Source organism: Pinus tabuliformis, chromosome 2_1, assembly GCF_031772625.1.
Source record: "Pinus tabuliformis cultivar Carrire ecotype Pingquan chromosome 2_1, CPIR1, whole genome shotgun sequence".
In the NCBI taxonomy this organism is placed as follows: domain Eukaryota; kingdom Viridiplantae; phylum Streptophyta; class Pinopsida; order Pinales; family Pinaceae; genus Pinus; species Pinus tabuliformis.
In genome coordinates, this window is record NC_142299.1 from 517,370,769 (window position 1) to 517,397,876 (window position 27,108).

Here is a 27,108-nt window from a genome sequence, read left to right on the forward strand (position 1 = left end):
GTTATTACATTTCTATTGTTTTATTTTTATATTGGTTGGAACCTTACATTGTACCATTTCGTTATAATTATATCTTTTGTCTTCTATATATTTACTAAGAAGACCTAGTCTTAGGATCATAAAATTTCGTCTTATATGTTGTAATCATTATAAAGTGAGGTTCCCTCTTTGAAATGGACTGTAATTATTGTCTTCTTATCATTTCTAAATCACATGGTTTAGAACAACAAGGGGCATAATGAATTGGAGAAGGACATGGATGAGTCAAAGCAGGGACTTGTAAGGTGAGCTGGTTGAGATTCATAAGATAGAGGAGACCAAGTAAACCAGCCAACAAAATGCTAATTCTGCAATAGATATAGTAAACCAGTCGTAAGGCAATATAACCCTATGGAGAGAAACTAAACTGAGGTATAAGTCTAGTAGTGATAGAAATAACCAAGCATGCATGAACTAGAGAGAGAATTAAACAATTGTGTGTACTAGAGAGAGAGGTAAACCAAGAACAAGTTGAGATGCAACATTTTGATGGTCCTTGTTGCCTCAAAATCTAGTGGGTCTTGTGAGATGCCTCACAAGGAAAAATCTAGACTAAGACACAAGAATGAGGTGGATGCCATTGTCATCTCAACAATCCACCTCCTACTCTTTAGTGGAATTTCTTTTTTTTTTAACCACATGGTGAATCGGTAACTATCAAGTTTAATCCACGGGAGACCTAGGATCAAACCTCATTGCTGCCACTATAACACCAAGAGCATAACCAACCACCTGCAAGTCGGGTATGCTAAGATCCTATGATTTTAGCAAGAGCAGACCCAGCGATCAGGGGGGGTCCGCCCCTCTAGCCGCCACCACAGCAGGTCACTGTACTCCATGAGATTTGAACTTTGGTCTCCCGAGCTTCGCCCGTTTGACTTACCGTTAAACCACACATCACTGCACTACTCTTTAGTGGAATTTCATCAGCTAGGAGGATTTCTAGTTTAGGTCACCTAAAGGATACTATAGGTGTAAGTTTCAAAGGTGACACTTCAATAAGCTTATCCAAGGTACTCGAGCTAAGAACAAGACTCAACTCTATTAGATAAGGAGTAGCGTACCTATGAAGCAACCTATAAACATGGAGTTATAGCCTAGGGTTTTCAATGTATACTTCAATATTAGCCCAACTAGCGTACATGAGAGAGAAAATGTTTACTTTAATGATATAATCAAGAACATGAGGCACACATTTCTGATTAACCCTAAGTTGAAGACTTAGTGAAGAATTAGGGTCTTTCTAGCCCTAGAATTGCCTAGGGTTGATGATGTCATCCCTAGGGAGGGACTTCCAACCATGAAAATTTCTAGATTTTGATATTTTAAGGCTCGACAAGGTAGAATGACCTCCAATCAACTAAAGACTCCTGCATTAGTTGAATTCGACCTCAGACCTTAACCCTTGTGACTTGCCTTTTAGGGTAGAAATTCTAGGAGAGAGGTAAAAAGGTAAAGTTTTATGATCTTTGACCATCAATGTGGCTGCCAATGCCTTCTTTCTACTTGGGTGATGGCATCTTAAGGGAATTTAACCGTGAAAATATCAAATCCTTGAAGTGAGCAAAGGGGAAAACCCTAGGCTTTCATTTGATAACCCTAGCTATGACTTTATACATGGATAAGTCCACTAGAGAAAGATCTTTAGGAGGTTTTCTAGGTGAGTTCAAGAATACAAATTGAAGCATGCAATAATTATCAAAGTATTTCATATAAACATAAACCTTTAGACATTGAACATAAAAAAAACATAGCAACATTACATGCAATAATTATAAAAGATATTCAATAGGAAGTTACAATATATCCAAGAAACAATCTTCTTTACCCAAAAATGATGTCTCCACAACAAGCACTAAATCCAATGACCAAATATCCATAAACGATCACTTCTCCATAAAGTAGTGAAGTACAAAAGGCTAGGCTAGGCTAAAGTATCTAAGAGGCTGAGTTCTCCACAAGTGATGACCAACGTGTGAGGTGAATCTCTATTTATATAATGTCTACCTCACTTAATTCTAAATAAAAGCCCTTATACACGTTTGGTTTTTTAGTGGACAAAAAGTTTATTAGGGTTGCACGCCGACCCACTAACTTTACAACATAATCTGCCAAAATAAACCCAAACATGTAAGTTGTAGGGCTGAAAGTGTAATGATGTCATGTCCCTTCTAGGTTCCAAATGCTCCATCAAGGAAAAGTCAAAGCAAAAAATGTCTCCAACTATCATTGTCATCATCCATTTGTGGAAAACCTTAAATCGTGCATCAAAGTAGCTTCAAGGCTCGAGAATAAATGTGGGGGTGCCACATGTCATCTCCATGGGTGTCAAGTGAGCAACATGGTGCCTCTTCTATTGAAAATGGTTGTTATTGATGTGAAAGGATGTCCAAATGAAAGAGAAAGTTACTTAGTCAAATATCATATTTCAAGACCTTTCCATCGATATATGGCACAACTTCTAGAAACATTATTGTTGGATTCTTGATGCCCCATTTAGATACCCTATATTTGGATGCATTTTTAGTATTTACTCCATTTAACCAACTCAAATGGGAGCATAATATATATGGTTGGAAAAATTATTCTGAGACCTTTCCAACTGTATATGGCACTCCCTCTAACTCCTCACAGTTGAGGAAAAATGATTTTTTTAATATTCATTTTACATTCTTCCAGTTGCACAAGTCAACCTATCCAGAGGATAAGTTGGCTTAGTTTAGACTCAAAATACGTTCTAAATGGGTGTGAGAAGGAGCATTTCTAGCTACTTTCTCATGTAAACCGGTTCTGTTCTAAGGAAGTGAAGGAGCAAGTTTGAGGTTCATACGTCATGAACCAAACGGAAAATAAGTAAAGGTAAGTTCTAGTTGAGTTGGAGGAATTTTTGTTGGATATATTCGCTGGCCTACATGAGCTATAAAAGGGTTTTTGGCACACATTTTGGGAAGTTTTTTGGTTCTAGTTTGAAGGAAGCCAAATTCTGGTGTGGATGAGGCCGAATTCAAGACTAATCTGAAGGCTGAGTTTTAGCCGTGTTGGAGACCGAGTTTTAGCCATTTTGGAGGCCAAGTTTTAGTCCCTTGGAGGTCTATTTTCAGCCCTATTGGAGGCCGAGTTGCTGCCCTGTTGGAAGCTAAGTTTCAACCATGTTGAAGGCTGAGTTATAGACCTGTTGGAGGCTGAGTTGTTGTCTTGGTCAGAGGCTAGGTTATAGACCTGTCGGAGGCCAAGTCCTAGTTGGAGGCCAAGTTCTAGACTAATTTGTGTGAATGATGCCAGGAGGGAAAACTATTGAAAATTGTGTAGTTCAGAAGGTACTTCCGAGAGGAGAAAACCCACAAAAAGGGAGCTTGTTTGTCAAAATTCCCAAGTTTGGGGGTTTTGACCCAAAGTGGTGGGCTTGAAACCCAAGAAGTGTTGAAATTGTAGCTAGTGTCGGTCTTCATAGTGTAATGTAATTTTATCATTAATGTATTTATCATTTTGATTATTTTATTTTGGTCAAAGCATGTTCTTCATGTTGATAGAGTCCAAAAGAGTCAAAAATAATTTATCACGAGTCAAAGAAAAATGTATTTGAGTCATATCCTGTTTGGACATTTATGACAAAATGAAAAATGATTTTTATGTTTAGTCATTAGTCCACCAAATGTCATGTCAACCCTCCTTGGAATAAGGTGGCATGGCCCTCAAGAGTGGCACCCATTAGACCCGCCTGGACAACTATATATAAGAGGCAGTTCGACTCATTTGGGAGATCATCTGATCACAGAACAGGAAATACATCTGAACCATGTGAGGAATAATAAGGAGCAAAAGTTAAAGAAGAGAAAAAATAACGTTAAAGACAAGAATAATATCCTTTTTGTGGATCGAATTTCTGATGTGGACAACTTGCATGTGTGAGGACAAAATTCTGTGAACAGGTTGGAATTTTGTGTGCTACTGCAGACCCGAAGTTTCAAGAAGTTGACCAAAATGGTAGGTTTGACCTGCGTTGAATTTGACTCTTGGAGATGACTTGCAGGAGGGATGGATTTCGCATTTAGTGGCAGTCTCTGTCTTGGTCTTGGATGTCTCCTTTTGTTAAAATTGGAAACTAGGGCCAAATTCCATGTGTTACATCTTATTTATGGAAGCTGATATTTTACTTGGACTCCTCTCATCGAGAGGTGTAGGATTGATCTAAAGATCATTCGATTCCGATAAGTATTCATGGAGATATGAATTTATTTGTGTTATGAGACAAATCGTCAAGGTCGGCTAGCAACCAAATAACCCCCACATGTGCTCAACCTTTTAGTACAAAAGGAGGTGACTTGATAGTCATTTGAACACACACTTCAATCTTGATTTCCCTACACTTGTTTTTGGGTTTTAGTGGAAGAGAAGTCTAAGAGGAGGAAGCTCTAGATGTAGGAGGAAAGGAGACTAAACAAGGAGCCCTAGCCACAGTTTGGCCGCAGTCATGAAGAGGTTCAATACTGCCCTAGCCACAGTCCTAAAGAGGGTGGTTTAGCCGCAGTCCAAGAGAGGAGATCCCTGCTCCTATACGCTGCCCAAACTTGCCCTAATACACTGCCTAAAGGAATACCTTAACCGCAGTAAAGAGGCTCCCATACACTCTGTCTAAAGGATGGCAACCCGTAGTCTAAGCAGGGAGAACTAAGGCCTATACACACTGCCCTAACTTGCTCCTATACACTGCCCTAGCTTGCCCTAAATCGCTGTCTAAAGGATGCCCTAACAACAGTCAATAGAGGCTACTTAGCTGCAGCAAGAACGGAGCTGTTTAGAGGGTCATCCTACGCTGTTTTGGAAGGGTTTAGGACAACCCTTAGACGCAACGAAAAGGAGACTTAGCTGCAGTCTATACATAGCTAAACGCAGCCACAAAGATGATGACAAGATGCCCTAGTCACAGTAAGAAGAGACAGCAAGGTAATGTCACTTTAAGACAACATGGAGAGCTTAGATTAGAGGCCAAGTTGCTGTGGATGTGCGGATTTGTTTGAGGGCTGTTTGAGGGCTGTTTGAGGGTGCAAACAGGTCCTGAATAGTGCTGTCTCTAGGATCAAGGAGCTGTGTGTAGGGCTGTTGAGGCCAAGCCCAATCAAGATTGTTTGGACTGTAACAAGGGGTTTTGGGGGGAGCTGTAGATGACAGTTGTACTGTGATAGGCAGCAGGCCTTATCACCTCAGAACAAGACACAACATGGATAGGCTTGGGGAAGATCTGTGCACAGTATGTACAATAGCATAATGATGTGATAGGTGGCAGCATGATGAAGGCAACATGGTGCAGTATGGTGCAGCAACGAGAGAACATGGTAATGATGGACATATAGCAACAACAAGAATGTATTGCAGCAACAGGATGATGAGGTATTGCAGCAGCAGGATGCTGAGGTATTGCAGCATGCATTTGGGTGCAACATAGTGCAATGAAGAGCTCAACATAGTGCAGCAAGAGGAGATGCAATACAGTGATGGGTACAGTCATGATTAGTGAAGCATGATGAGATGCAGCATAGTGATGATGGGTGCAGCATGGTGCAACACAGTGAGGTGCAACATGATGATGAGGAGCAGGACAATGATAGGTGCAACATGGTGATGGAGTCACCTTGAAGAATCAGTTGAAGTACCATGTCTTCAACTGAGTTCAACTACCTCATGCATCATCTTCTTAGAGATGATCTATGCTCTTATTTAGATAAGTCAAAGTGTTGACTTCTGTTGTATATGTACTATCTCTCTCTCTCTCTCTCCCTCTCTGTGCTGAACTATTGAAGAACATATAAGAAGAATTGATCAAGGGTTTCCCCACATTGGGGTTTGTCCCTGGCTAGGGCCACATCTTGTGTCCTCTTGTCTTGGCTTGTCTTTACGATTTATGTTTATGTTCTATCTGCAATTTACTATTATGCTGATGTGATTGCTAATCGGGAAAAGATATTGAGCTAACTGTGAAAATTGAAATAAATTGCTCTAAGCATAGAACATACCTAAAATTAACATGGTATCAGAGGTGAGGTGAAGACAAAGCCCAAGCAAGAGTGAAAGAACAATCATCGAAGGCAGTTGGGAAAGGACAAAAGGCTCAATGGGTTCCTCGTCCCTCTTCAAACTCACCAAGGGTGAAGTCGAAGCAGAGGATATTATTCGAGTGGCACAACGGAAGCTTCTGATGGCCTACGTAAAGATCACTTCAATGGGAAGTCCGGATCTAAGGGTGGAAGGATATTATTCGAGTGCCTTGCTTGCAATGAGTTCGGCCATTATGCGAAGGAGTGTCCAAATGATAGGGACACATCACTTGATGATGATAACAATCATTCCAGGGACATCTTCAATGATCGAAGGAATGATAGGTAGTGTAGGTCATCAAGGAAATGGCCGACTCTTCAAAGAAAGCAAAGAACCCTGGGTATGAAAAATCAAATGTTGTTTTTGGTAAGATAAAGAAGTATTATCTTATATTGGCCCTCTCCTCCAGACTCTTTGGGAATTTGGCTTATTGATTGTAGTGCATCAAGACACTTCATTGGATAGAAGGGTGCTCTCTCTAATTTGGTAGAGATGGAAACAATCGTGGGATTATACTTAGAGTCAATGCCACCTATCCTGGAAAGGGTGTAGGGAATGTTACCCCTCAATTGAATGAGGATAACTTGATTCATTTACAAGAATCTCTTTTATGTACCTGATCGCAAGAAGAACCTGGTGTCCATTTCGGCAATGGAAGTGAAAGGTTTCAAAGTGGCATTCATTGATGGAAGGGTACGTGTTTGAAAATGAAATTTTCAAAGATGTTTTTATTTAGGGTTGGCAATTTTTATCAAGTTGTAGGAAGTCCATTGGGGACGATGTCAGTTGACACATCGCGTCTATAGCACCGAAGGTCTACTTATTATGGGGCCCCATCTGATGTGAGTCAGATGGTGATAGGGAAGTCTGAATTCAAGAAGAGCATGAAGGTACATTTTCGAGATGTACCAAAGGAAAATCTTACAAGGGGACCATTCCCCTCATGTATCAGGTCCACAAGTTTGGAACAACCCGAGGGGTTTGAGATTCATGATCGTGAATCTCATGTATGCAGGTGGAAGAAAGCCCTCTATGGCTTGAAGCAAAACACCCCGAGCTTAATATGAGAGGATTGATAGCTGTCTGATGAAGCTGAGATTCACTAGGAGTGAAGCTGATGCAAACCATTTCTTGAAGGTTATCGATGATAGACCTCTCATATTGGCAACATATGACGACGACCTCTTTCTGACAGGTGCAGACCCTTTCATTTGCAAAAGTAAGAGGGAGTTGGATTCCAGATTTGGAATGGTGAATTGCAAGCCCGTGACTACCTCGATGGATCTTAACTTTAAGAAGTTATGTGGTATGGATGCCAGACCTGATTTGGGAAATGTCTTTGAGTTTCGTAAACTCATTCTAGCATTGATGTTCTTGGTGAACTCCCGTTCGGATATATGTTTTGCAGTTAGCATGTTGAGCTCATATATGGTTGAGCCTCACTGGATTGGTGCCATGAATCTTCTGAGATATCTTCGGGGCACAATGAATTGAGATACACTGCCGGAAATGTGAAGCTGCATGATCATTCGAATGCTGACTGGGCAGGCAGTGTGGAGGATCGCAAGAGCACTTCTGATTGCTGGTTCTCTTGGGGTTCCGCTTCAATATCTTGGATGAACAGGAAGCAGAAGTTGGATGCTTTAAGCACTGCTGAGACCAAATACATAGCTACGAGTATGACCTTGTGTGAAGCTGCCTGGTTGAGGAAGCTCTTCAGTGATTTGTTTGACACATGATGGATACCACCGTGATCTTCTGTGACAGCCAGAGGGGGATTTAAATATTGAGGAATCCAGTGTGTATGACCACTCCAAACATATAGACATCATGTACCACTTTATCTGGGATATGGTACATCAATGAGCAAGAAGGCTCCATCGCATTGGGACTGATGTGCAGGTCGTAGACGTTCTGTCGAAGACCCGGGGAAAGGTCAAATTTGTGACTTTCGGAGAACGACTTGGAGTCGTTGAGAGAGCCTCTTATGAGGGTCCTGTATGATGCATGCATTAAGCTTTGGGAGCTCTGGGGGCCTTGGTGTACTTCTTGGAGCAACAAGCGACGATAGGGCAACTCACCCTCCCCTAGTGGTGCGCTGTGTATAGGGTGAATTGTTCAGCCTTCCCCTATGATACCTCGTGGTGATTTGTGGGAAGGATGAGTGGTTCTCCTATAGAGGCATCCTGCCCATGCAGTCTGGGACTCATGGGAAGTACCTCTCATTTGGCCAATCAGTAGGGAAATTAGGATGGGGACCATAGTAGCACCGATGGATGCATCGTGTTTCTATCGTACTCCCTGTGCTAGGATGACCAACATTGATCTGGGATCAATTGGAACTAACTTTGGGTCAGTAAGAGTGATATAACTCTCTCTCTTGGAACTGATCTGGGATCAATATGAGTGGTTTGAGACACTCTCTTTTGATATTGATCTGGGATCAATGAAACTGACTTCGGGTCAGTATGAGTGGTTTGAGACACTCTCTATTGATATTGATCTGGGATTAATTAAACTGACTTCGGGTCAGTAAGAGTGATATACCTCACTTTGGTTTGGAATTGATCTGGGATTAGTAAGAGTGGTATGACACACTCTCTTCATATGGGACTGACTTCAGGTTAGTAGAGAATAGTACAAGACATTCTCGATCAATTATTCTTCTTAATGGTTGAACAGAGCAGAGCAGAGCTAAGCATAGCAGTGCAAGGCACTAATGGAAAAGATAGTACAGTCTGGCAAAGGAATCTGTGGATGGAGTTTTCCCTAGTTGAGAGGGAGTGTTAAATTGGAGACTAGGGCCAAACTCCATGTGTGTCATCTTATTTAGGGCAATAGATATTTTTCTTGGATTCCTCTCATCGAGAGGTGTAAGATTGATCTTAAGATCATCCGATTCTGATAAGTATTCATGGAGATATGAATTTATTTGTGTTATGGGACAAATCGTCAAGGTCGGCCAACAACCAAATAACCCCCACGTGTGCTCAACGTTTTAGTATAAAAGGAGGTGACTTGATAGTCATTTGAACACACACTTCACTCTTGATTTCTCTACACTTGTTTTTGGGTTTTAGTGGAATAGAAGTCTAAGAGGAGGAAGCTCTAGACGCATGAGGAAAGGAGACTAAACAAGGAGCCCTAGCCATAGTTTGCCTGTAGTGATAAAGAGGTTCAATATTGCCCTAGCCGTAGTCCTAAAGAGGGTGGTTTAGCTGCAGTCCAAGAGAGGAGATCCCTGCTCATATGCGTTGCCCAAACCTGCCCTAATACGCTGCCTAAAGGAATACCTTAACCACCGTAAAGAGGCTCCCCAACACGCTGTCTAAAGGATGCGAAGCCGCAGTCCAAGTAGGGAGAACTAAGGCCTATACAGGCTGCCCTAACCTGCTCCTATACGCTGCCCTAGCCTACCCTAACTCACTATCTAAAGGATGCCCTAACAACAGTTAACATAGGCTACTTAGCCGCAACAAGAAGGGAGTTTTTTAGAGGGTCATCCTACGCTGTTTTGGAAGGGTTTAGGACAACCCTTAGACGCAGCAAAAATGAGACTTAGCCGTAGTCTATACATAGGTAGACACATCCAAAAAGATGATGATAGGATACCCTAGCCGCAACAAAAAGAGACAAGAAGGTAATGTCGCTTCAGGACAACATGGAGAGCTTAGATCAGAGGCCAAGTTGTTGTGGAAGTGCGGATTAGTTTGAGGGCTGTTTGAGGGTGCAAACAATGCCTGAACATTTCTGTCTCTAGGATCAAGGAGCTGTATGTAGGGTTGTTTTGGCTAAGCCCAATCAAGATTGTTTGGACTGCAATCAAGGGGTTTTGGAGTGAGCTGTAGATGACATCTGTACTGTGATAGGCAGCAGACCTTAACACCTCCGAACAAGAGACAACATGGATAGGCTTGGGGTAGATCTGTGCACAGTATGTACAGTAGCATAATGATGTGATAGGTAGCAGCATGATGAACGCAACATGGTGCAGTATGGTGCAACAACGTGACAACATTGTAATGATGCACATATAGCAGCAACAAGAATGTATTGCAGTAGCAGGATGATGAAGTATTGCGGCGACAAGATGCTGAGGTATTGCAGCATGATGATAAGGAGCAACACAATGATAAGTGCAGCATGGTGATGGAGTCACCTTGGAGAATCAGTGGAAGCAACATGTCTTCAACTGAGTTCAGCTACCTCATGTATCATCTTCTTAGAGATGATCTATGCTCTTATTTAGATAAGTCAAACTGTTGACTTTTATTGCATATGTACTATCTCTCTCTCTCTCAGCTGAACTATTGAAGAACATATAAGAAGAATTGATCAAGGGTTTCCCCACATTGGGGTTTGTCCCTAGCTAGCGCCACATCTTGTGTCCCCTTGTCTTGGCTTGTCTTAGGCGATTTATGTTTATGTTCTATTCACAATTTACTATTATGCTGATGTGATTGCTAGTCAGGAAAAGTTATTGAGCTAACTGTGAAAATCGAAATAAATTGCTCTAAGCATAGAACATACCTAAATTTAACACATTTTGATTTGATTCTATAAGAAAAGGATTGTTGGGTTTTTTCCCTTCTGGGGTTTTTCCTTGGCTGGAAACCTAATTTTGGTGTCTCTTGTCTCTTTATTCTCCTGGAAGATTGATCATTTGTATAATTGCTTGATGAGGAAGACATAAAAAATAATAAAGAAGAAAATCTAACATTCACAAGTAATTATCAAGAAGAGAAATCAAGCCTAATCTTACTACACTTGGTTTCTAATCAAGAAGACGAATTTAGATGAGTTTAATTAATTTTGAGTCATGTAGGCTCAAGTCGACCAACAAGGCTAGGGGACATGGCTCTTGGGGTTTCACACCACTTTGATAAGTATAAATATAGAGGCAAAGAAGAGGCTAATAATAAGTGTCAAGGACTATATCTTGTGAAGCGTATCTGTCCAAGGAAGGTTGAGTAAAGTTATTTGTTTGTTCAGTAAGAAAGGAAGATCTGAAACGAAGAAAAGCAGCAGTTGAGGTAAGGAGTGTTGGCCGCAAAAGGGTCTGAGGGCTAGGAGGCGCTGTAGGCCATAGGCTACAGGGCCACATGTAACTATAACCTTAGGAGCAAGACCAAGTGGCTCATTGATAAGCCCAGGTAGGCTGTGAGGCCTTAGGAACAAGACAAAATAGTTTGAAAGCTGTGTGTGTAAGGCCGAGTTCCTTTAAGGCTTTATGAAGGCTGGATGAGTTGAATTCAAGGTGAGTCGAAGTATGGACAATAGTGCTATAGTAGCTTGTTTGAAAGAGTATGTGGATAAAGGTTGTTGTAGTAACTCAAAGATTTTGTTAGGGTAGGTTGAAGCCTAGAATAGAGGACAAGAAGAAGAAGAGGGCTAATCAGGGGCTAAAAGGTAACTCTGTTAGGCAAAGGAAGGACTTAACATCAGGGTGACAAGTTCTTGTTGTGAATGGTGGGTAAAGGAAGAAGTCTACTAGTGAACCAATTATTGGATAGAGGATAAGAGTGTTGGAATAAGAGACAGAACATTTACAATAATATAAGGACAAAAAAAGTAGACTAACATGGTCAGTTCAATGGTAGAGGAAGGCATTCAGGCATATCCTTGGCAATTAGTGGCACACTTGACATCAACAAACTTGAGATCACTCAAAGGGCATCTTCAAGCACAACAGTGGCACTCTCTACATCAACAAACTTGAGGTATGATATGATTAAAAAGCAGTATAAAGTATGGCAAATCGAGAAGCAAAAATTGACAATATACAAGGGGGCGGTTTTGTAGTTAGGCAGTGATTGTATATTTGAGGCATACATCAACAATAAAGGGGTTTATTGAATATCTTTGTAAGTGGGTCATTGTCCCAGGTACGAGAGTCCACAATTTATTTCTCTATTTTGTTTTTAGGATGTTTGGGTGATGCAAGACAACAGAGTGAAGTCTCCTTGAGGTTGGAGCTTGGAAATACTCAAGGGAGGCCAAGTGGTGCTAGGGAAATTTGGAGCTTGCAGGGTGTAGGAGCAGCCTTTCTGTTGAAGATTGTAAACTTGGGGCGTTGGAGTGTCGTTCCAGGTGTAGCTAGTAAAACTAGGGTGTACGCGCATCCTTTCATGAGTTGGAGCTTTCAGATAAATTGAATGCTTTTCTAGAGTACTAGGAAGTTGGAGCTGAGAAAATTTTGTACACATAAATTATTACAAAATGGTTAAATGGTTTTTCTCCTGGAAAAGTTTCCACCTAAAAATATTGTGTAGTGCTTTTGTGATGTGTTGACGATTATTGTTCTATTGTTCATGCTCTTAAATTTTATAATTAACTAATTCTAAATGAAACACTGATTCACCCCCTCTCAATATTTCCAACAACAAGGAGTTGATCTTTGTGTTGGCAAAACAATGAACCAAAGGAGTCGGCAGAGGCAACCAAAGGAGCTGGCAGAGGCTGGTAAAGGGCATAACCAACAAACCTAAGGACTAATAAAGGTTACTGGAGGACAATTGGTCAGTTATAATGTACCATGGGCTAAAAGGAACGACCCAGGTGAGTTTAGTATCCTACTGGTTGTGTTTTTATAGGCAATTGATTGTATGCGTATTTTGGGTAGATGAGGAACTGATGGACTATGCGTCAGCCCAAGGGTTTTGGTCAAAGATTTGACAATGTATATTGGCATGTATCAAAGTTGGTTAAGGGCTATGATCCCTGGTACAAGAGCCCTTGTGTTTTCTTATTGATGGACTAATAAGGAACGTGATTTGGGCCAGATATCTTATGTATTGTGTTAGTTTGTGTATCTTGGACAATTGTTTTAGTCTTCGATGGTCCCTGAGATGCTAGAAACATAGATAGATTAATTTTCTCCAATACCCATAAAAAGTTTCTAAGGAAAATTGTCTTAATTAGAATTAATTAACCAGTTTAATTATTTTTGTAAGTCTAAGTTAGGAAAAGTGGTTAATTAATCAGGATTAGTTGAGACAATTTCTCTAATGATTTCTACAAAAATCATTTGACGGGGTCAAGATGATCCTAGCCATCGATTGAGATTAGATCATGGCCGTTGGTTGCTCAACGAGAGATCGTAAGAGGAGATTGATGGGCATTTGGAGGAAACATTTGTGCGACAAATTTGCAGTGATAGCAAAGTCGTAGTGATAGCACGAAGGACACCAATAATGGGGTTTCAACAGGGGAAATATAGGAGAAAATCTTCAGAGAAATTCTTCACAGAGATTCTGGTTTTTCGAGAGAAGGTAGTAGGCCTAATTATTTTGCAAGAGGGAGGCTGATTCAACTAGTGTGAAATGCAAGTTTATCTAGGGTGAGTTGCCGGAAACTCGATTTTGTTGCCAGTTGCTATATCTATTTCTTGTAGACAATGTGAGTGGATTTATGAAGTTTCTAGAAGCAGGGAAATTTATTGAAGTGATTTTTTGGAGGCAATGCGAGCAAGTGCGCATTTCCAATAGCCAGTGCAAATTGCTGGAGGAAGTGTGCGAGTTGCATAGAGAGGGCCGAGTTGGTTTGCAAAAGGAAATTGTGAATTTCCAGTTCAATTTTGCCAGTAGAAGTGAAGAAAAAATATTGTCGAAGCTTTTCTAGTAAGAGGCAAGAAGTATATGTAATCCTTGATTTGTTGAAGAATTAATAATATAAAACCTCTCTACATGTTAAAATTCGACATCTCAGGGAGAAATTCCCTCCCTTGGGAAGACTTCTGCGTTGTTATGAATATAATCTATATAAAAATAAAATAAATATAACTGAATAAATAATAATCATAAATATAGTTAATTAATGATTAATCAATGAAGAGGTATGTCTTTAAGGACATGACCATTCATGAAGGGACACTTGCCTAAGTATATAAGCGGGCCCTCATTGTTACAATCAATCATCCTTGTTCATTCATCTTATTAATAAAAATATTACTTACAATAGATTGTGTATTTTATATTTTAAAGGAAAAACATCTCTAAGTTTTGTCGCTACAGTGGTATAAGAACAACATTATCCCACTTCACTCCAAACGCTTACTCCACCAAAGTAGTGGAACAAGCCTTGAAGTTGGTCCTGAAATTGCCAAGATGAAAGCATTCCCACTTGATGATACTTCAAAGACTGTTTAGGATGAAGTCAAGCCAGTAGCTGGAAAGGGATGAAATAGTGGAAGAATTGAAAGGCTTAGAACCATCAAATGTGTATGAATGAGTTGCAGAAGAAAATGAACTTCAATAGCCAATAAGTGGCACGACAAAAGCTTTGGATGCTTGTGGTGATTTAGATACATCTCAGAACAACATGCACGACCATACCGTGCCTCAAAATTATTCCATATGGAGTAGTCAAGCCATGATGAATGCATTGGTCATGACGAAATCGTAGGCGGAACACATCTGTGACAGGGACACGACCATATGTTTCTATGGTTATAGTGACTATTATTCATAAATATAACTAAAAGAAAGAATTTTAGATGATAAAGTTGCTTTAAAAAAGTTCGTAAAGTTACTTTATAAGCTTACAAAGTTACTTTATAATAATTTTATAAAGTTACTTTGGTATAGATTAATTAATTAATAGATATATATATATCCGAGGTGAAATGGATAAAATAAAATTCCAAGATAGTATTATCGATGACTTAATATGTTGAAAGGACGTGGGCAAGGAAGAAATTGTTAGCGATTAAGCTTTGAGGACAAAGCTTTTTGAAGAGAGGGGCAATGTTATGAATATAATTTATATAAAAATAAAATAAATATAAATGAATAAATAATAATCATAATTATAGTTAATTAATGGTTAGTTAATGAAGAGGTATGTCTCTAAGGACATAACCATTCATGAAGGGGCACTTGCCTAAGTATATAAGCGAGCCCTCATTGGAACATTCAATCATGCTTGTTCATTCATCTTATTAATAAAAATATTACTTAAAATAGATTGTGTATTTTACATTTTAAAAGCACAACTTTAGGTTTTGTTGCTACACTCATCCTTTGGAGACCCTACTAGCCATTGGAAGAATTTAATTTGCACAAGGGAAAATATTATTTTTAATGTGAAGCCAACATGTGGACAAAAGTTCAAGTCGATCTAGGCATGGAAATTTGTCCTCCTAGGAGACATATAAATATACCACATGGCACATCACTTGGAGGTGTCATCATCACTTCACATTCTTTTGTTGATTGGTTTGTATAGCTCTGAAATTGCAGGTCCTACTTGTTGGAAACACTGAGAGGGGGCTGAATCAATATTTCTTTTCAATTGTTACTTTTACCAGTTAAATCAATTATATTTAGAACACAAAATTAACAATAGGAATAAATGATTTTATTAATATAATCTTTACAATAATTCAGGTACAATATATATAGGGCTCCAACCCGTTTTCAAGCACCAACTTGGTCTTTTGTGAGGCTCCAACCTCTAGGGCACCAACCCTGTCTTGTTAAGGCATCAACCTTGGATTTAGGAGCACCAACTCCAAGGACACCAACCTTGGATTTAGGGGCACCAACTCCAAGGACACCAATCCTTCCAATTCTGAGGCACCAACCCCAAGGGCTCCGAGTCCCGACCCTATCTTGTTAAGGAATGCTTTTGATTGTATTACATTGATCCCAAAATATTCTTCATTGTATTCTGTCAATCTACAACTTGACTACTACATTATGACAACCTGTCTTCATATGAAGGAGTCTTCACAACTCTTCATATTGCCCAAACAGAGTGTGTGAAGTTACCTCATGATGATTTTAATTAGCCATCATGATCTCCAACAATGTCTCCAAGATCTGCTGATGCTTTTCAACATGATATCTTTGATAAGCTGTGCTAAGCCCTCAATGTTTTCACAACGACACTTCTCTATTTTCAACTATCTGTTCTTACTGTTGTGGTAACTGTTTCAGGAGTGTCTACTTCTCGCTGTTCTTATCGTCACGATGTTCAACTTCCAAGAAACAAGTTCACAAATGCTTCAGTGCTGGTGTTGGCTAATCCTCCCTTCATATAACGGTTCTTCAGGTTGCGTTCTGTACTTGATTAATTCATCACAAGTTCGAGCCTTTCAAAGATTAACCCAATCAACAGAGTTGATCGTCCTTTAGCTTCCTTTTTTCCTGCTGGACCTTTGGCTTTCTTCCTTCCCGCTCTATCTTTAGCTTCCTCTGTTCCTTCAAGTTCACGAGTTGTGAACCATTACTTCTACTCTCTGTAATCGATGCTTGAATCACACACCTCAAGTGAAGCGTTTCAACTTGTATATATATATGAGTTTTTCCAATAAACGAAATGACTTGTTCATTGGTGGAGGGGCTGACTTGTGCATGAGGTGGTATATTAAAATATATCAGAGGGCCTTTTGTTAATATTCAATCAATTATAACTTAGCCTTTTTACGGAAATCACATTATAAGAGAGGCTATACCCATATTATAATAGAAGTCTGGTGGTCCCCATATGCCACGTCACTGCTAATCGCAATCGCAACTTTTCGGAGGTCTCTTACTACACAATATATCGGAGAGGACCCTTTTTAATATTCATCCAAGACCCACATGGAGGTCGCACATGCCACATTATTAATCACAATCGCAATTATCTGAAATCCCACAATCGCAACTCGTGAAAATACCGCAATTGCAAATTTTGGAGGTCTCTTACAAGCATGCTCATGACATAGTCGATTTCCCTATTGCCGACAGAGCTGATGCGATATAATATTAAACAATTGTTAATAAATTCGTCGGGTCCATAGCTCCATCACAATCAGTGGCCTGTCGGGTTTATCGCAATCGGTGGTCCGGGGTCCATGCCCTTATCATAATCGACGGTGTGACATATTTTAAGACTTTGCAATATGATAATTCCGATGGGTGGATGCGATGTTTCTTTAAGGTGAATTGTAATGGTCCCGCAGGTCCGCAATATTATTGCATTCGGAGGATTTATGAGTGTAACGTTCTTTGTGGTACGTAACTTTAGAGCGAATGCGATATTACATTAGGGTTGTTACCATAAACTATTTCGGGTCCGCATATTATATCACAACCGCAGTTTTAGTGTGACCTTCCTTTAAGACTTGCGATGCAAAGGTTCCGATACAACGGATTTGATTTTACAATAGGGTGTGTTATAATGGAATGATCAGGTCTGCACCTTATATCGCACATTGGAGGTTTTGGGTAGTGGCACATAATAGACCGCTAGTAAAGTCGCCGATATAAAGCCGCCAATGTGTTTTATTACATGTGTTGGGGATTTTAATGGGTTTCCATGGTTTAATACTCCCTCTGCTTAACTCTCCGTTAACACAACTTATGCTCCTCCACTGCGTGTTCCTCTTTGTTTCTTAGTTCTTTGCTTTTCTGTTGCGTGTTCCTCTTTGCTCCTTTCGATGGACTTCTTCTTCTTGCTCTTTGGCTTTCTCTTTGATGACTTTTGATATCTTTGCAACTTGGCTTTCCTTCTTGGGTCTACTGCTCTTGTTGATTCACGAATCTGCTCTGGTTGGCTTCACATCATTGTTTAGTGTCCAGAATATTTCCATATTGACATCAGTGACAATCTAGATCAACACTTTCTGTTACTCATAGGGTTGGATATGTTGCTCCCCTATCTTAGTCTTTGTAGAGTATACCCCAGTTTGCATCATACCCACAAGCTCAGCTTGTTGGGATTACCACTCCCCGTTTGGCCAATGGGTTGAGAGTGTACTTCGGGCTGTACAACCCAAGTTGATTGTGATGCAGGTGTTCTACCACATGACTCTTAAGGATCATCGTTGGGAAGATCAGTGAGCAATAGGATGGGTTGAGATGTGTTCCCCTACATCACCTATTACTCTATATGGGGTTGTAGATGTTTATCTCTGCCATGAGATTTCGGGTTGAGATTTGCTCCCTTATGTAGATTCAGGTTGAGATGTGCTCCCTGATATTGTTTTTGGATTGAGATATGCTCTTCGACATTATAGAGGGTGGAAGCTAATGCTCTCTGATTCTTCTTTTTTAGATTTGAGAATGTTTCAGCAGATAGAGTTGAGAAGAGATGGGACATGATATGTCAATAGGATTACATGAAAGGATGTTTGATTATCAGATATTGACAGGTGGAATTCTCCTTAGTTGAGAGGGAGTGTTAAAAATATGCAACTACAGTGAAATTCCACTTTGGATAGCTCATTCGATGGAGATGATGATGGCATTGAATTCCTCTTTTCAAGAGGACCAAAATCTATCTAAAGATCACTCAAATTAGATAAGGGAAAGTGTACTTATGAAGGAAAGCCCACATATGCACATTTGAATAAGGTCGACCCTAAAGCAAATTGGACACCAATGGAAGCGTATAAATACAAGTGACCTCAAGCTCATTTGGACATCATCACCAAGCATCTTCTTCTCTTTTTTCATTGAGCGGATCACATAGGTCTGAGGCAAGGACAACATCAAAGGTTAGCAAAGTTCCGAAATTACAGGGTTCGAGGCTCGCATCTGTTTTAGGGTTTTGGGCTATAGTTGTTGGCTTGCCATAGGGAAAATTTGACCACAGTCACAAGGATCACAAGCTCAAGGGAGCGATTTGAAACCTTCAGTCGCACGCACAACTCCTCATCCATGTGACCGAGAGGCTTCACTCAAATTTGACCAAGAACTGAAGTTGACCGCAGTTGGCTACAAACGGGAAAAGTTGCGTCTGATATAGTTTGATGTTGGAAACATATTTCTGAATATTGTTGGGTTTTTTTGCCGGATGATATTGTATTGGGGTCATTGTACTCTTTGTTGAACATTTTATAACAATCTAATAGAAGAAGATTTTTGAAAGGGTTTTCCCCTTAGTGGGGTTTTTCCCTGGTCGTTGACCAAATCTGGTGTCTCTTGTTGATGTGTTGATTGTCTCCTTTGTCGTTGCATTTATTGTTCTATCTTCAATTGCTCTTGTTGAATGGAAAGACTAATTTTATTTTGATTATGGAAAGATTGCTAATTGAAGTATTGAATTGGGCTAAAGTAATTGATACAACATAGAACAATCTCAAAAATTAACAAAGTACTCTATACCTATTTGTTTATTATCTTCATGCCTTTCCCTTTTTGTTCTTCTAATAAGGGTTGCAGGTCTAGATAAGTTCTTTCTAAAGCTTGACTAGCAAAAATAAGAAGCGGAAGAACATGGCAAAACATGAAGTGGAAGGGAACAATTTGAAGCTTGCATCAAGGAAGTTGATTAAAGGACAAGAAGTTCACTTACCTCAGATGGAAAGAGAGAGTTGCAAAGAACCCGATGGACACAATATTATTTGAAGTTTGCAGTTGATTTGCTCATTCCAGAAACACATTGATTGATGATTGAAAGCTAAAGAGCATGAAGTAGGAATTTGTTAATCTTAGAGGGAGCAAGTAGCAAAATTTACCATGCCAAATCCCACACCTTGACTAGAGGTTATTGTGATTTGGTAACTTAGACATTGATGATTTGTTTGGGATACATTTTGCAGAAGTATGTGTAGAAGCTAGAACGAGAGCTTCTTTGATCATAACAACTGTTTGATTCATTTTGAGAGCACATGGATTGAGTGAACAAGCTGTGATGATGGCTTGAAGAGCATGAGGTGAAAATTGATAATTGGAAAGATGATATGAGTTATTGAAGAATATGAGGCTGAACTTTGTTATGAAGAAAAGAAGGCATGTGCTAACCACTGTTGGGAAGTTCAACTCCTTAAAGATGATAGATGAACCAACTGATGGCACAATTGCATGAGGGTTGTCAAAGAACTAGGAAGCTTGAAGTTTGATATGATATGCTGCTGTTTAGGAGACGAGGAACCCTATCATGAAGATAAAGTGTGAAAGACTTTGGGTTCGTAAAATGTTTGACATCCGGAAAGGTCGAAGCCCAGATATGATGTAATGCGAGAAAGGAGGCCTGTAGCTACAACTAAGATCTCCACGGAAGAACAAGTAGCTAATGAATGAGACAAAACAAAGGTTATGGTTGTGTCTCCTTGGTTGAGAAGGAGCAAGGATCTACTCCTTGCTTGAGAGGGAGTGAGGATTACCTCCTGGATTGAGAGGAAATGATGAAGGACACTGTATTCTCCATGTGTCATGCACTTGACCAGAGAGAATGAATGATTGTATAAGCATCTGGGACTGGTGCTCCTTGAGGATTGGGAATACAAGATAGGAAGTAGTTCCATGGGCTGACATTCATTGAGGATTAGATAGGTTATCTAAGACAAGAGTGATTGAAGAGGATTGATATTCTTTGAGGATTGGGAATCCAACATAAGAATAGTCTTGAAAGGACATACTTGGTGAACATTCGAAGGGGGTATATGCTTGTTGACGGTGCTGGACCCGCCAACATGTTACGCGATCTCCCAGGTAAGAAGTCCCAATTAGACCTCAAACCGTTTGGTGCAGGAGTCCCAAAAGTGGGTCGTACGGTATCACCTTGACCGTTGTTGCGTGCAGAGGCAAGCAAGATGTCCTTGTTGGTAGCAAGGGTGTGACCAGAGCAGCTAGTGTTACTTGGGAGCGGGAGCGACATTTTCAGAAGCTCCCGGTTTGGGAGCGAATCTTGGAGCATTTTATATATATATATATATATATATATATATATATATATTATTTTATTTTGATACATCTATGTCAACAAAAACATGTAGAATAATGAATTAGATATAAAAAACATAAAAAAACATAGATTGAACCATATAACAACAATCATCTAGAAGTTATAATGTTCATCAACCACGTCACAAGTTAGTAACATAGTAACATACAACATATTGAGTCTCATGATTCATCAATCTTAAAGTTTCAAGCTTTCAAAATTCAATATATAACATTTATCATCATTGATCACCAAAGTTGTACTTGTAAGCTAAGTGTAACCATTACAACAAATAATATCTAACATGATGAAATGTTATAAAATGAAATGAAATGAAACAACTTTCAACTTTCATGAAGCATCATATTCATAATTCATTACTAATGAGTTATAATTGTCAACTTAAAACTTAAATTGTCATATATTGTTTAAAAAAATATCATAATAAATATGAGAGAGTCAATAGTTATAAAAGCTACTAGAAACTAGAAAAGAGATGTAAATCTATTATCTATTTCTTATGCTTGGGCCTCTTGCCACCACGAGAAATGTCTAATTTTTTAGTCTTGTTGGAAAATTAGGATCTTTGTCATTAATATCACCCTCTAAGCATTAATATCTAGAGGTATCTTTGTCATTACCTCTGTATCTGTATAGGGATCTTTGTCATTAAAATCACCCTCTAAGCATTAACATAAGATAGAAAAAGCATAGCATGTCAAGTCAAGATTTTGGTTAAGTGATGCGTACATTTTTAGGAGGGTCATGATAGAGGAGTTCAACAACCAATGTCACTAACATCAAGGTACATAGAGGGCTTGGTGCTCTTGATTAAATACGAGTTCCATACCCTAATACATGACAAAATTCAATGGAAACTTTGCAATCCCCCAATCCTGAAATCCTGAAAAACTGATAAGTCTGCTGGATTTTGAATGAAATCTAAAATTCTACTTTCTCCATATGAAATCCAATGAGGCCGGAACCACTCTTAGACATCCTGAATCATTTCATGGTAATGTTAAAAATTGAAGTAAAAGGATGAAAATGAAGATTAAGGAGAATGTCACTTTTACTTTAAGAATTTAACATTACCGTGAATAGCATATCAATACTAGGGCTTAGACTTGATCATTAAAATGCCCTACTAAAAAATTATTTGTTTCTTTCAAAAAAAATTGCTTTTCGAACATTACTACAAAAAAAATTTGCAAAAAAGGCAAAACGCTTCCGAAAAGGTAGGGAGCGAATTTCTTTTTAGGGGGCGCGCTCCCGACCTGCTCCTGAGTCGCTCTTGCCCAGAGCGTGGATTGGGAGTAGGATCGAGAGAAGGGGGGGGCACTCCCCCGCAACACTGAGCGCAGCAAGCCAAGGAAGGTGCATGAAGGGTTCTAACAGACGGAAAGGGGAATGAGTGCACCGCTTAGAAACCTGTGGAAACACAAAGCTTGAAGGGAACACACGAGAAAAGATACATCACCAGCTGGAAAGAAGGGAAACCAACGATCCAAAGTGATGGTCAAACCAACAACACATCTCAGTAAGATTCATACATACATATATAGAAAGAGTCCATACATACATGCATAAGCAAACAACTACATATATCATTAGAGTAACCAAATGGTTGAAATACAATAACAACATATGCATGAAATGTGTTGGCTCTATTACATTAAGAGTTAAAGATCCAATCATACAATACAACCATGTCCAACTACTAGTCTCGACAACGGAACGTTACAGTCACTGCCACTTGCTCCTACAAAGAGATATACTAGCTCTGCACTGTGGAGAAGCCAAGGCTCGTTACAATACAGTCCAAGCTTTCTCTAAGATATACCTATAGGAAGCTTGGCTCCCAAAAGCCTGTACAATGAGTTATGAGATTCTATAAATAGCAAAGGGCGAGGTGACCCTTGACACTCCCCTTTGTCACTCTTCACCTACCCTCATGACTCTTCAACTACTACATGACTGTTACATTCGACCATCGACATTTGGTCTTTCACTTTTACAAGATGTTACATTACAATCTGCACATGTACTGGTGTGAAACAAAATAGGCTTGAACAAGCCATGCAAGGTATCACTAAGACTCAGACAGTTGTGGGAAGACCAACTCTTCGACATCCTCGCGATGATTGACGGTGGTGAACTGATGCCAAGCTTGGTAGTCTGTGGTGGTGTCCGCGTGCTCAATGGTGACATCCTGCTGAAAGCAAACTGTTGCCTCTGTTGCATCTGGGTACATTGATTTGGCACCTCTGTCTAACTCGTCTGATAACATGCGCGTCATAGTCTTAAGTGCAGCTGGACCAGCAACATACTGATGCATATTGTCTGTGCTGATCTTCAAGTGTGTGCTGGTGGCTATGCACATCATCTCGTCGAGGTACATGTCCAGCACCAGTCAGACTTGGTTCTTTGTCTTCGCCTTGGTGAGTGTGCCAACGGACGGGATCGCATGCGTGTGCACAATGACATCCATGCTCCTAAACACCTGCGCATGTGATCGAAAACACTGCTCACGTTTTTTGTGCTATGCCAGATGCTGGGATGGGTCTATATCTTGTATGGGCGTAGTTTCATCAGTTTGCGGATATTGCGCCTCTTGTTGTACCTATTCCTACTGCGCTTGCTTCTCTCGTCTGTGCAGCTCCTGTTCTTCTCTGAGTTGTTGCTTTAGCTCCTGCAACTCCTCTCTTTCTCTCTCCGCCTTTGTGCGATCCCCTTGTCTCGCTGTCGCCTCATAGCCTTAGTCTCCAACGCTGCTTTCATCACGAGTGGATCTGCTTTGAACTTGCAGCTTTGCTCTGCCTTTGCGTTGTTGACAACCTTCCTCTTGCATTTGTCGCGCGCAGGTGTGCTACCCTCTGCTGCTGCTGATGGTGCTGCGATGCTGCTTCCATTTCATCTTGATATCCTTGTCTATGAACGGCTTGGTGTCTTCATAGATAGGCAAGCTCATAGACACGTGCTCAACTGTATCTCGAGTTGCGCTCTCAACGGTGTCCTTCAACTTTGCTCTCCTGGAGGCCATTGTACCTGTATTGTTGAGAGGCAGACGAACACCTATGATATCTGGAGACGTAGCAATACTTATGGCGAGCAATCTGTCAGTTGAAAACCAAAACAAATTAGAGGGATATCATGAAACATACCTATGTGACTGATTGTGAAGATTGCGCAATTTTCACCGGGAGGCTTGGAGACTGACCGCTAGAACTGTGCAATGCACAGTTCGGGCTATCAGGAGGCTGACTGATTGTTGGAACTGCGCAATGCATAGTCCATCCTGGTCTGTTGAGGATTGAAATTGCACAATGCACAATTTCAGTTAGTAGTGACATGCAAGCCCAGGGACTACATTGCACAATTTTTTGGGTGAGCAAGGCACTGCCTCCCAGAATTGCACAGAGAAGACCTGGAGGTCAGTGTTGGCTAGGTTTGTGCAGTTTCTGGAGGGAAGGTTGAGCCTTCACTTTCAGAAATGTGCATTACTCTCTAGGCAAGGCAAGGTCTGGGTCAAGGCAACCCAGACTTGTTGACGGGAGACTGAAAACATGAAAAGGTTTGGATGCATGGCGAGACTGAGTGTAATCAAGAATGAATGATCATGTATGCAAATAGTGAGTGCAAGATTTGAGAAAACGGGAAAGCAAGCATGTGTGTGAAGCAAGTCACCGCAATGGCGACCGTTAGTGCAGAAATAGTGTCATGCATGCGACAACAGTGAGATGCAAAGAAAAACTGAAACAATGCTTCTACAAGCTACCATGCATCAAAACGACAACAAGCGTTCATTGAAACCAAGCAGACAACACTCATACAAAGTGCAATACAAAAGGCAACAGAAACACAACATAAGACATGAAAAGCAGACTTACCCTGAAACAACTGAGCTGAATGTGCCGAAGACTCCTAGATGCAATGTGGAATATTAGAGCTGCAAGATCGATGTGAGGGATGAGCTCTGTAGCATTCGATAAATGAATTTTGATAAGATCGAGGTTATGACGTGCATGCCACAAATCTAGGAAAAAGCGACACTTGGCGGGAAGTTTCTAAACGATCTTTGCATGTAACCTCCAATTGCTAAAATAGATCCCTAAAATCTAGGGATGCCTTTTGCATGTTGCCTTTTGCTATTTCGAGAAAAGAAGCCCATGCATGCAAATCAGGATAGCTCAGTCCCGGAGGGGACTGGTCGACCTGAAGGCACATGTAGCAGTTTGCAAACCTAGGAAAGGGATTTGCGCAATTTCTGGGCTGAGCAGGTCTAGTTGTCCCTCAGGCATTGCACAATTTCTAGGGTTAGCAGGTCACTGCGTCCTAGAATTGTGCAATTTCTGAGCTGAAGCCCAGTATTGGGCTGGATTGCGCGATTTCCTGAGGGAGGACTGCTTGGCTAGATTACGCAATTTTGGAGTCCAGCAGGATTGCTCAATTTCTGGATGGAAGGTTAGTTCCACTCTAGAATTGCACAATTTTCAGAGGGAACATCTCAGCCAAAAAATTGACTAAGTCCAAAATGACAGCTTGCAGGTGGGAGACAAACAAGTTGACATGCACAGGCTATTGAGCCACTGAAACTCAACTGAAGCCTATGTACTTGACATTGCAAGACATGCTTGGAAGGATGGTTGGTAGGGAGGCTCCAAAACGAATCTAAGGCAAAATTTTGGAGGGTGGTTGTAGCCGCTGCAACAGTGCCTTGAGAGGATGTGGTGTGGGTGTCCATATATATGCCTCCTAGCATTGTGCTCTAATCTTATGGAGAGTTAGAGCTTGTTAGTCAAGGCCTTGCTATGTTGCTATTTGCCAATGCTGGTTATAAGGCTGATGCTTAAAGATGGCTTATCAATCTGATCCTTCATTAGAGAAATTTTGAGTTCTGAAATGGGCCTCCTAAGGAATATTATAAAATAATAGTGGAAATAATAAAATAACAATAGGTCACCTCATCAAGTTTTGGAGGGAAAAAAGAAAAAAATGTTTTCTCAACTCCTATTTTCAACTTATCTCCCTAATTTTTTACTCAAATTTCGAGCATGAACACTCCTTGGATGAAGATTTTAATTTTTCATCCAAGGAGTACCCATGTTGCATACTTTCGATGGACCTTACTACACAAAAAATGTGAAATACATGAAAAAACATGATTGCAATCACCTTTTTTTGTGTATTTCACATTTTTCGTGTAGTAGAGTTCATTGAAAGTATGCAATGTGCATACCCCTTGGACGCAAAATTAAACTCCACATCCAATGAGTGCTCCAACTCCACATTTGAGTAAAATCGTAGGGAGAAGTTGAAAATACGAGTTGAAAAAGTAGTTTTTTATTTTTATTTTTTAATCTTTTTACCTTTTTACTCCAAAAGTGGTGAATCATCCCCCATGGTTGACATTATCATATTGAATCCTATTGGTTATTATAAAGTTAATTTTTGTTCTACATGTTTGTTTTGAGGCATGTGGTCGCTCAAATTGTGCACAAAATTGCGACAACTCTCAGGGTAGGGGTTGTCACTCTTATCCCTGCCCTCTCCATTTAAGTTGCCTCCTAAATGCTGGATAAGGGGGTTAGTCCTTATAGTTGAGATGAAGAAAATCTTGTTGGGAACCAACAAGACTAGGAGACGCAACTGAATGGCCTAACAACTTGGGTTAGAATTTAAACGACAAGTATGATTATTAAGCACGTTTTGATTAGATTCCTTAAGATTATGAATTATAGACCAATGCCTTTATATTTAATTACTCGCACAATATAGATTTATATTCCAAGTTATCGGATGAACAGTGGCCTTGGGATGAAAATTCTATCCTAAGTGAAGTGCAAGACCTATATTTAATGTGTGATGCAGGATCGTGGTTAATTTTAATTGGATGCCCTATCTAGGTGAATTATTCTTCTCAATTCTTTTGGAACTAGTCTCGAATGCAAGTTTTAGAGAGAAGCCCAAAGGAAGGAGGCTAAGGCCGCATTAACGATACCTCCTGTGGGTTTTTAACCAGCTAGGTGCCTTCGTTCCTACAAGGGATTGCCCATAAGAGAACTGCAAAGTCGCCTATGTTAACTGCGAATGAGGGTCTAGACTCTAGACTCCTCAAATTGTGTGAAGAAGGTGGTTCTATCTTTCTTTCAAGCAAGCTTATGCTTGGAGGTAAATTTTAGAAATGCACTTCTAGACCTAGAATGAAAGTGCAAGATATGAGTGGTTGCTTCAATGAGATTATAGATATGTTAAATTCTCCAATCAAGATTAAAAACAAGATGCTCACAATGATATTCAACACAAGATGACAAGAGCAAT

At 40.1% G+C, this 27,108-nt stretch overlaps 1 protein-coding gene across 3 annotated transcripts in view; it reads left to right on the forward strand.

Moving 5' to 3' along the window:
• LOC149201225 (uncharacterized) overlaps nt 1–27,108 on the forward strand; it is a 324,845-nt gene that overhangs the window by 287,930 nt on the left and 9,807 nt on the right. The gene's annotated exons all lie outside the window — the stretch shown is intronic.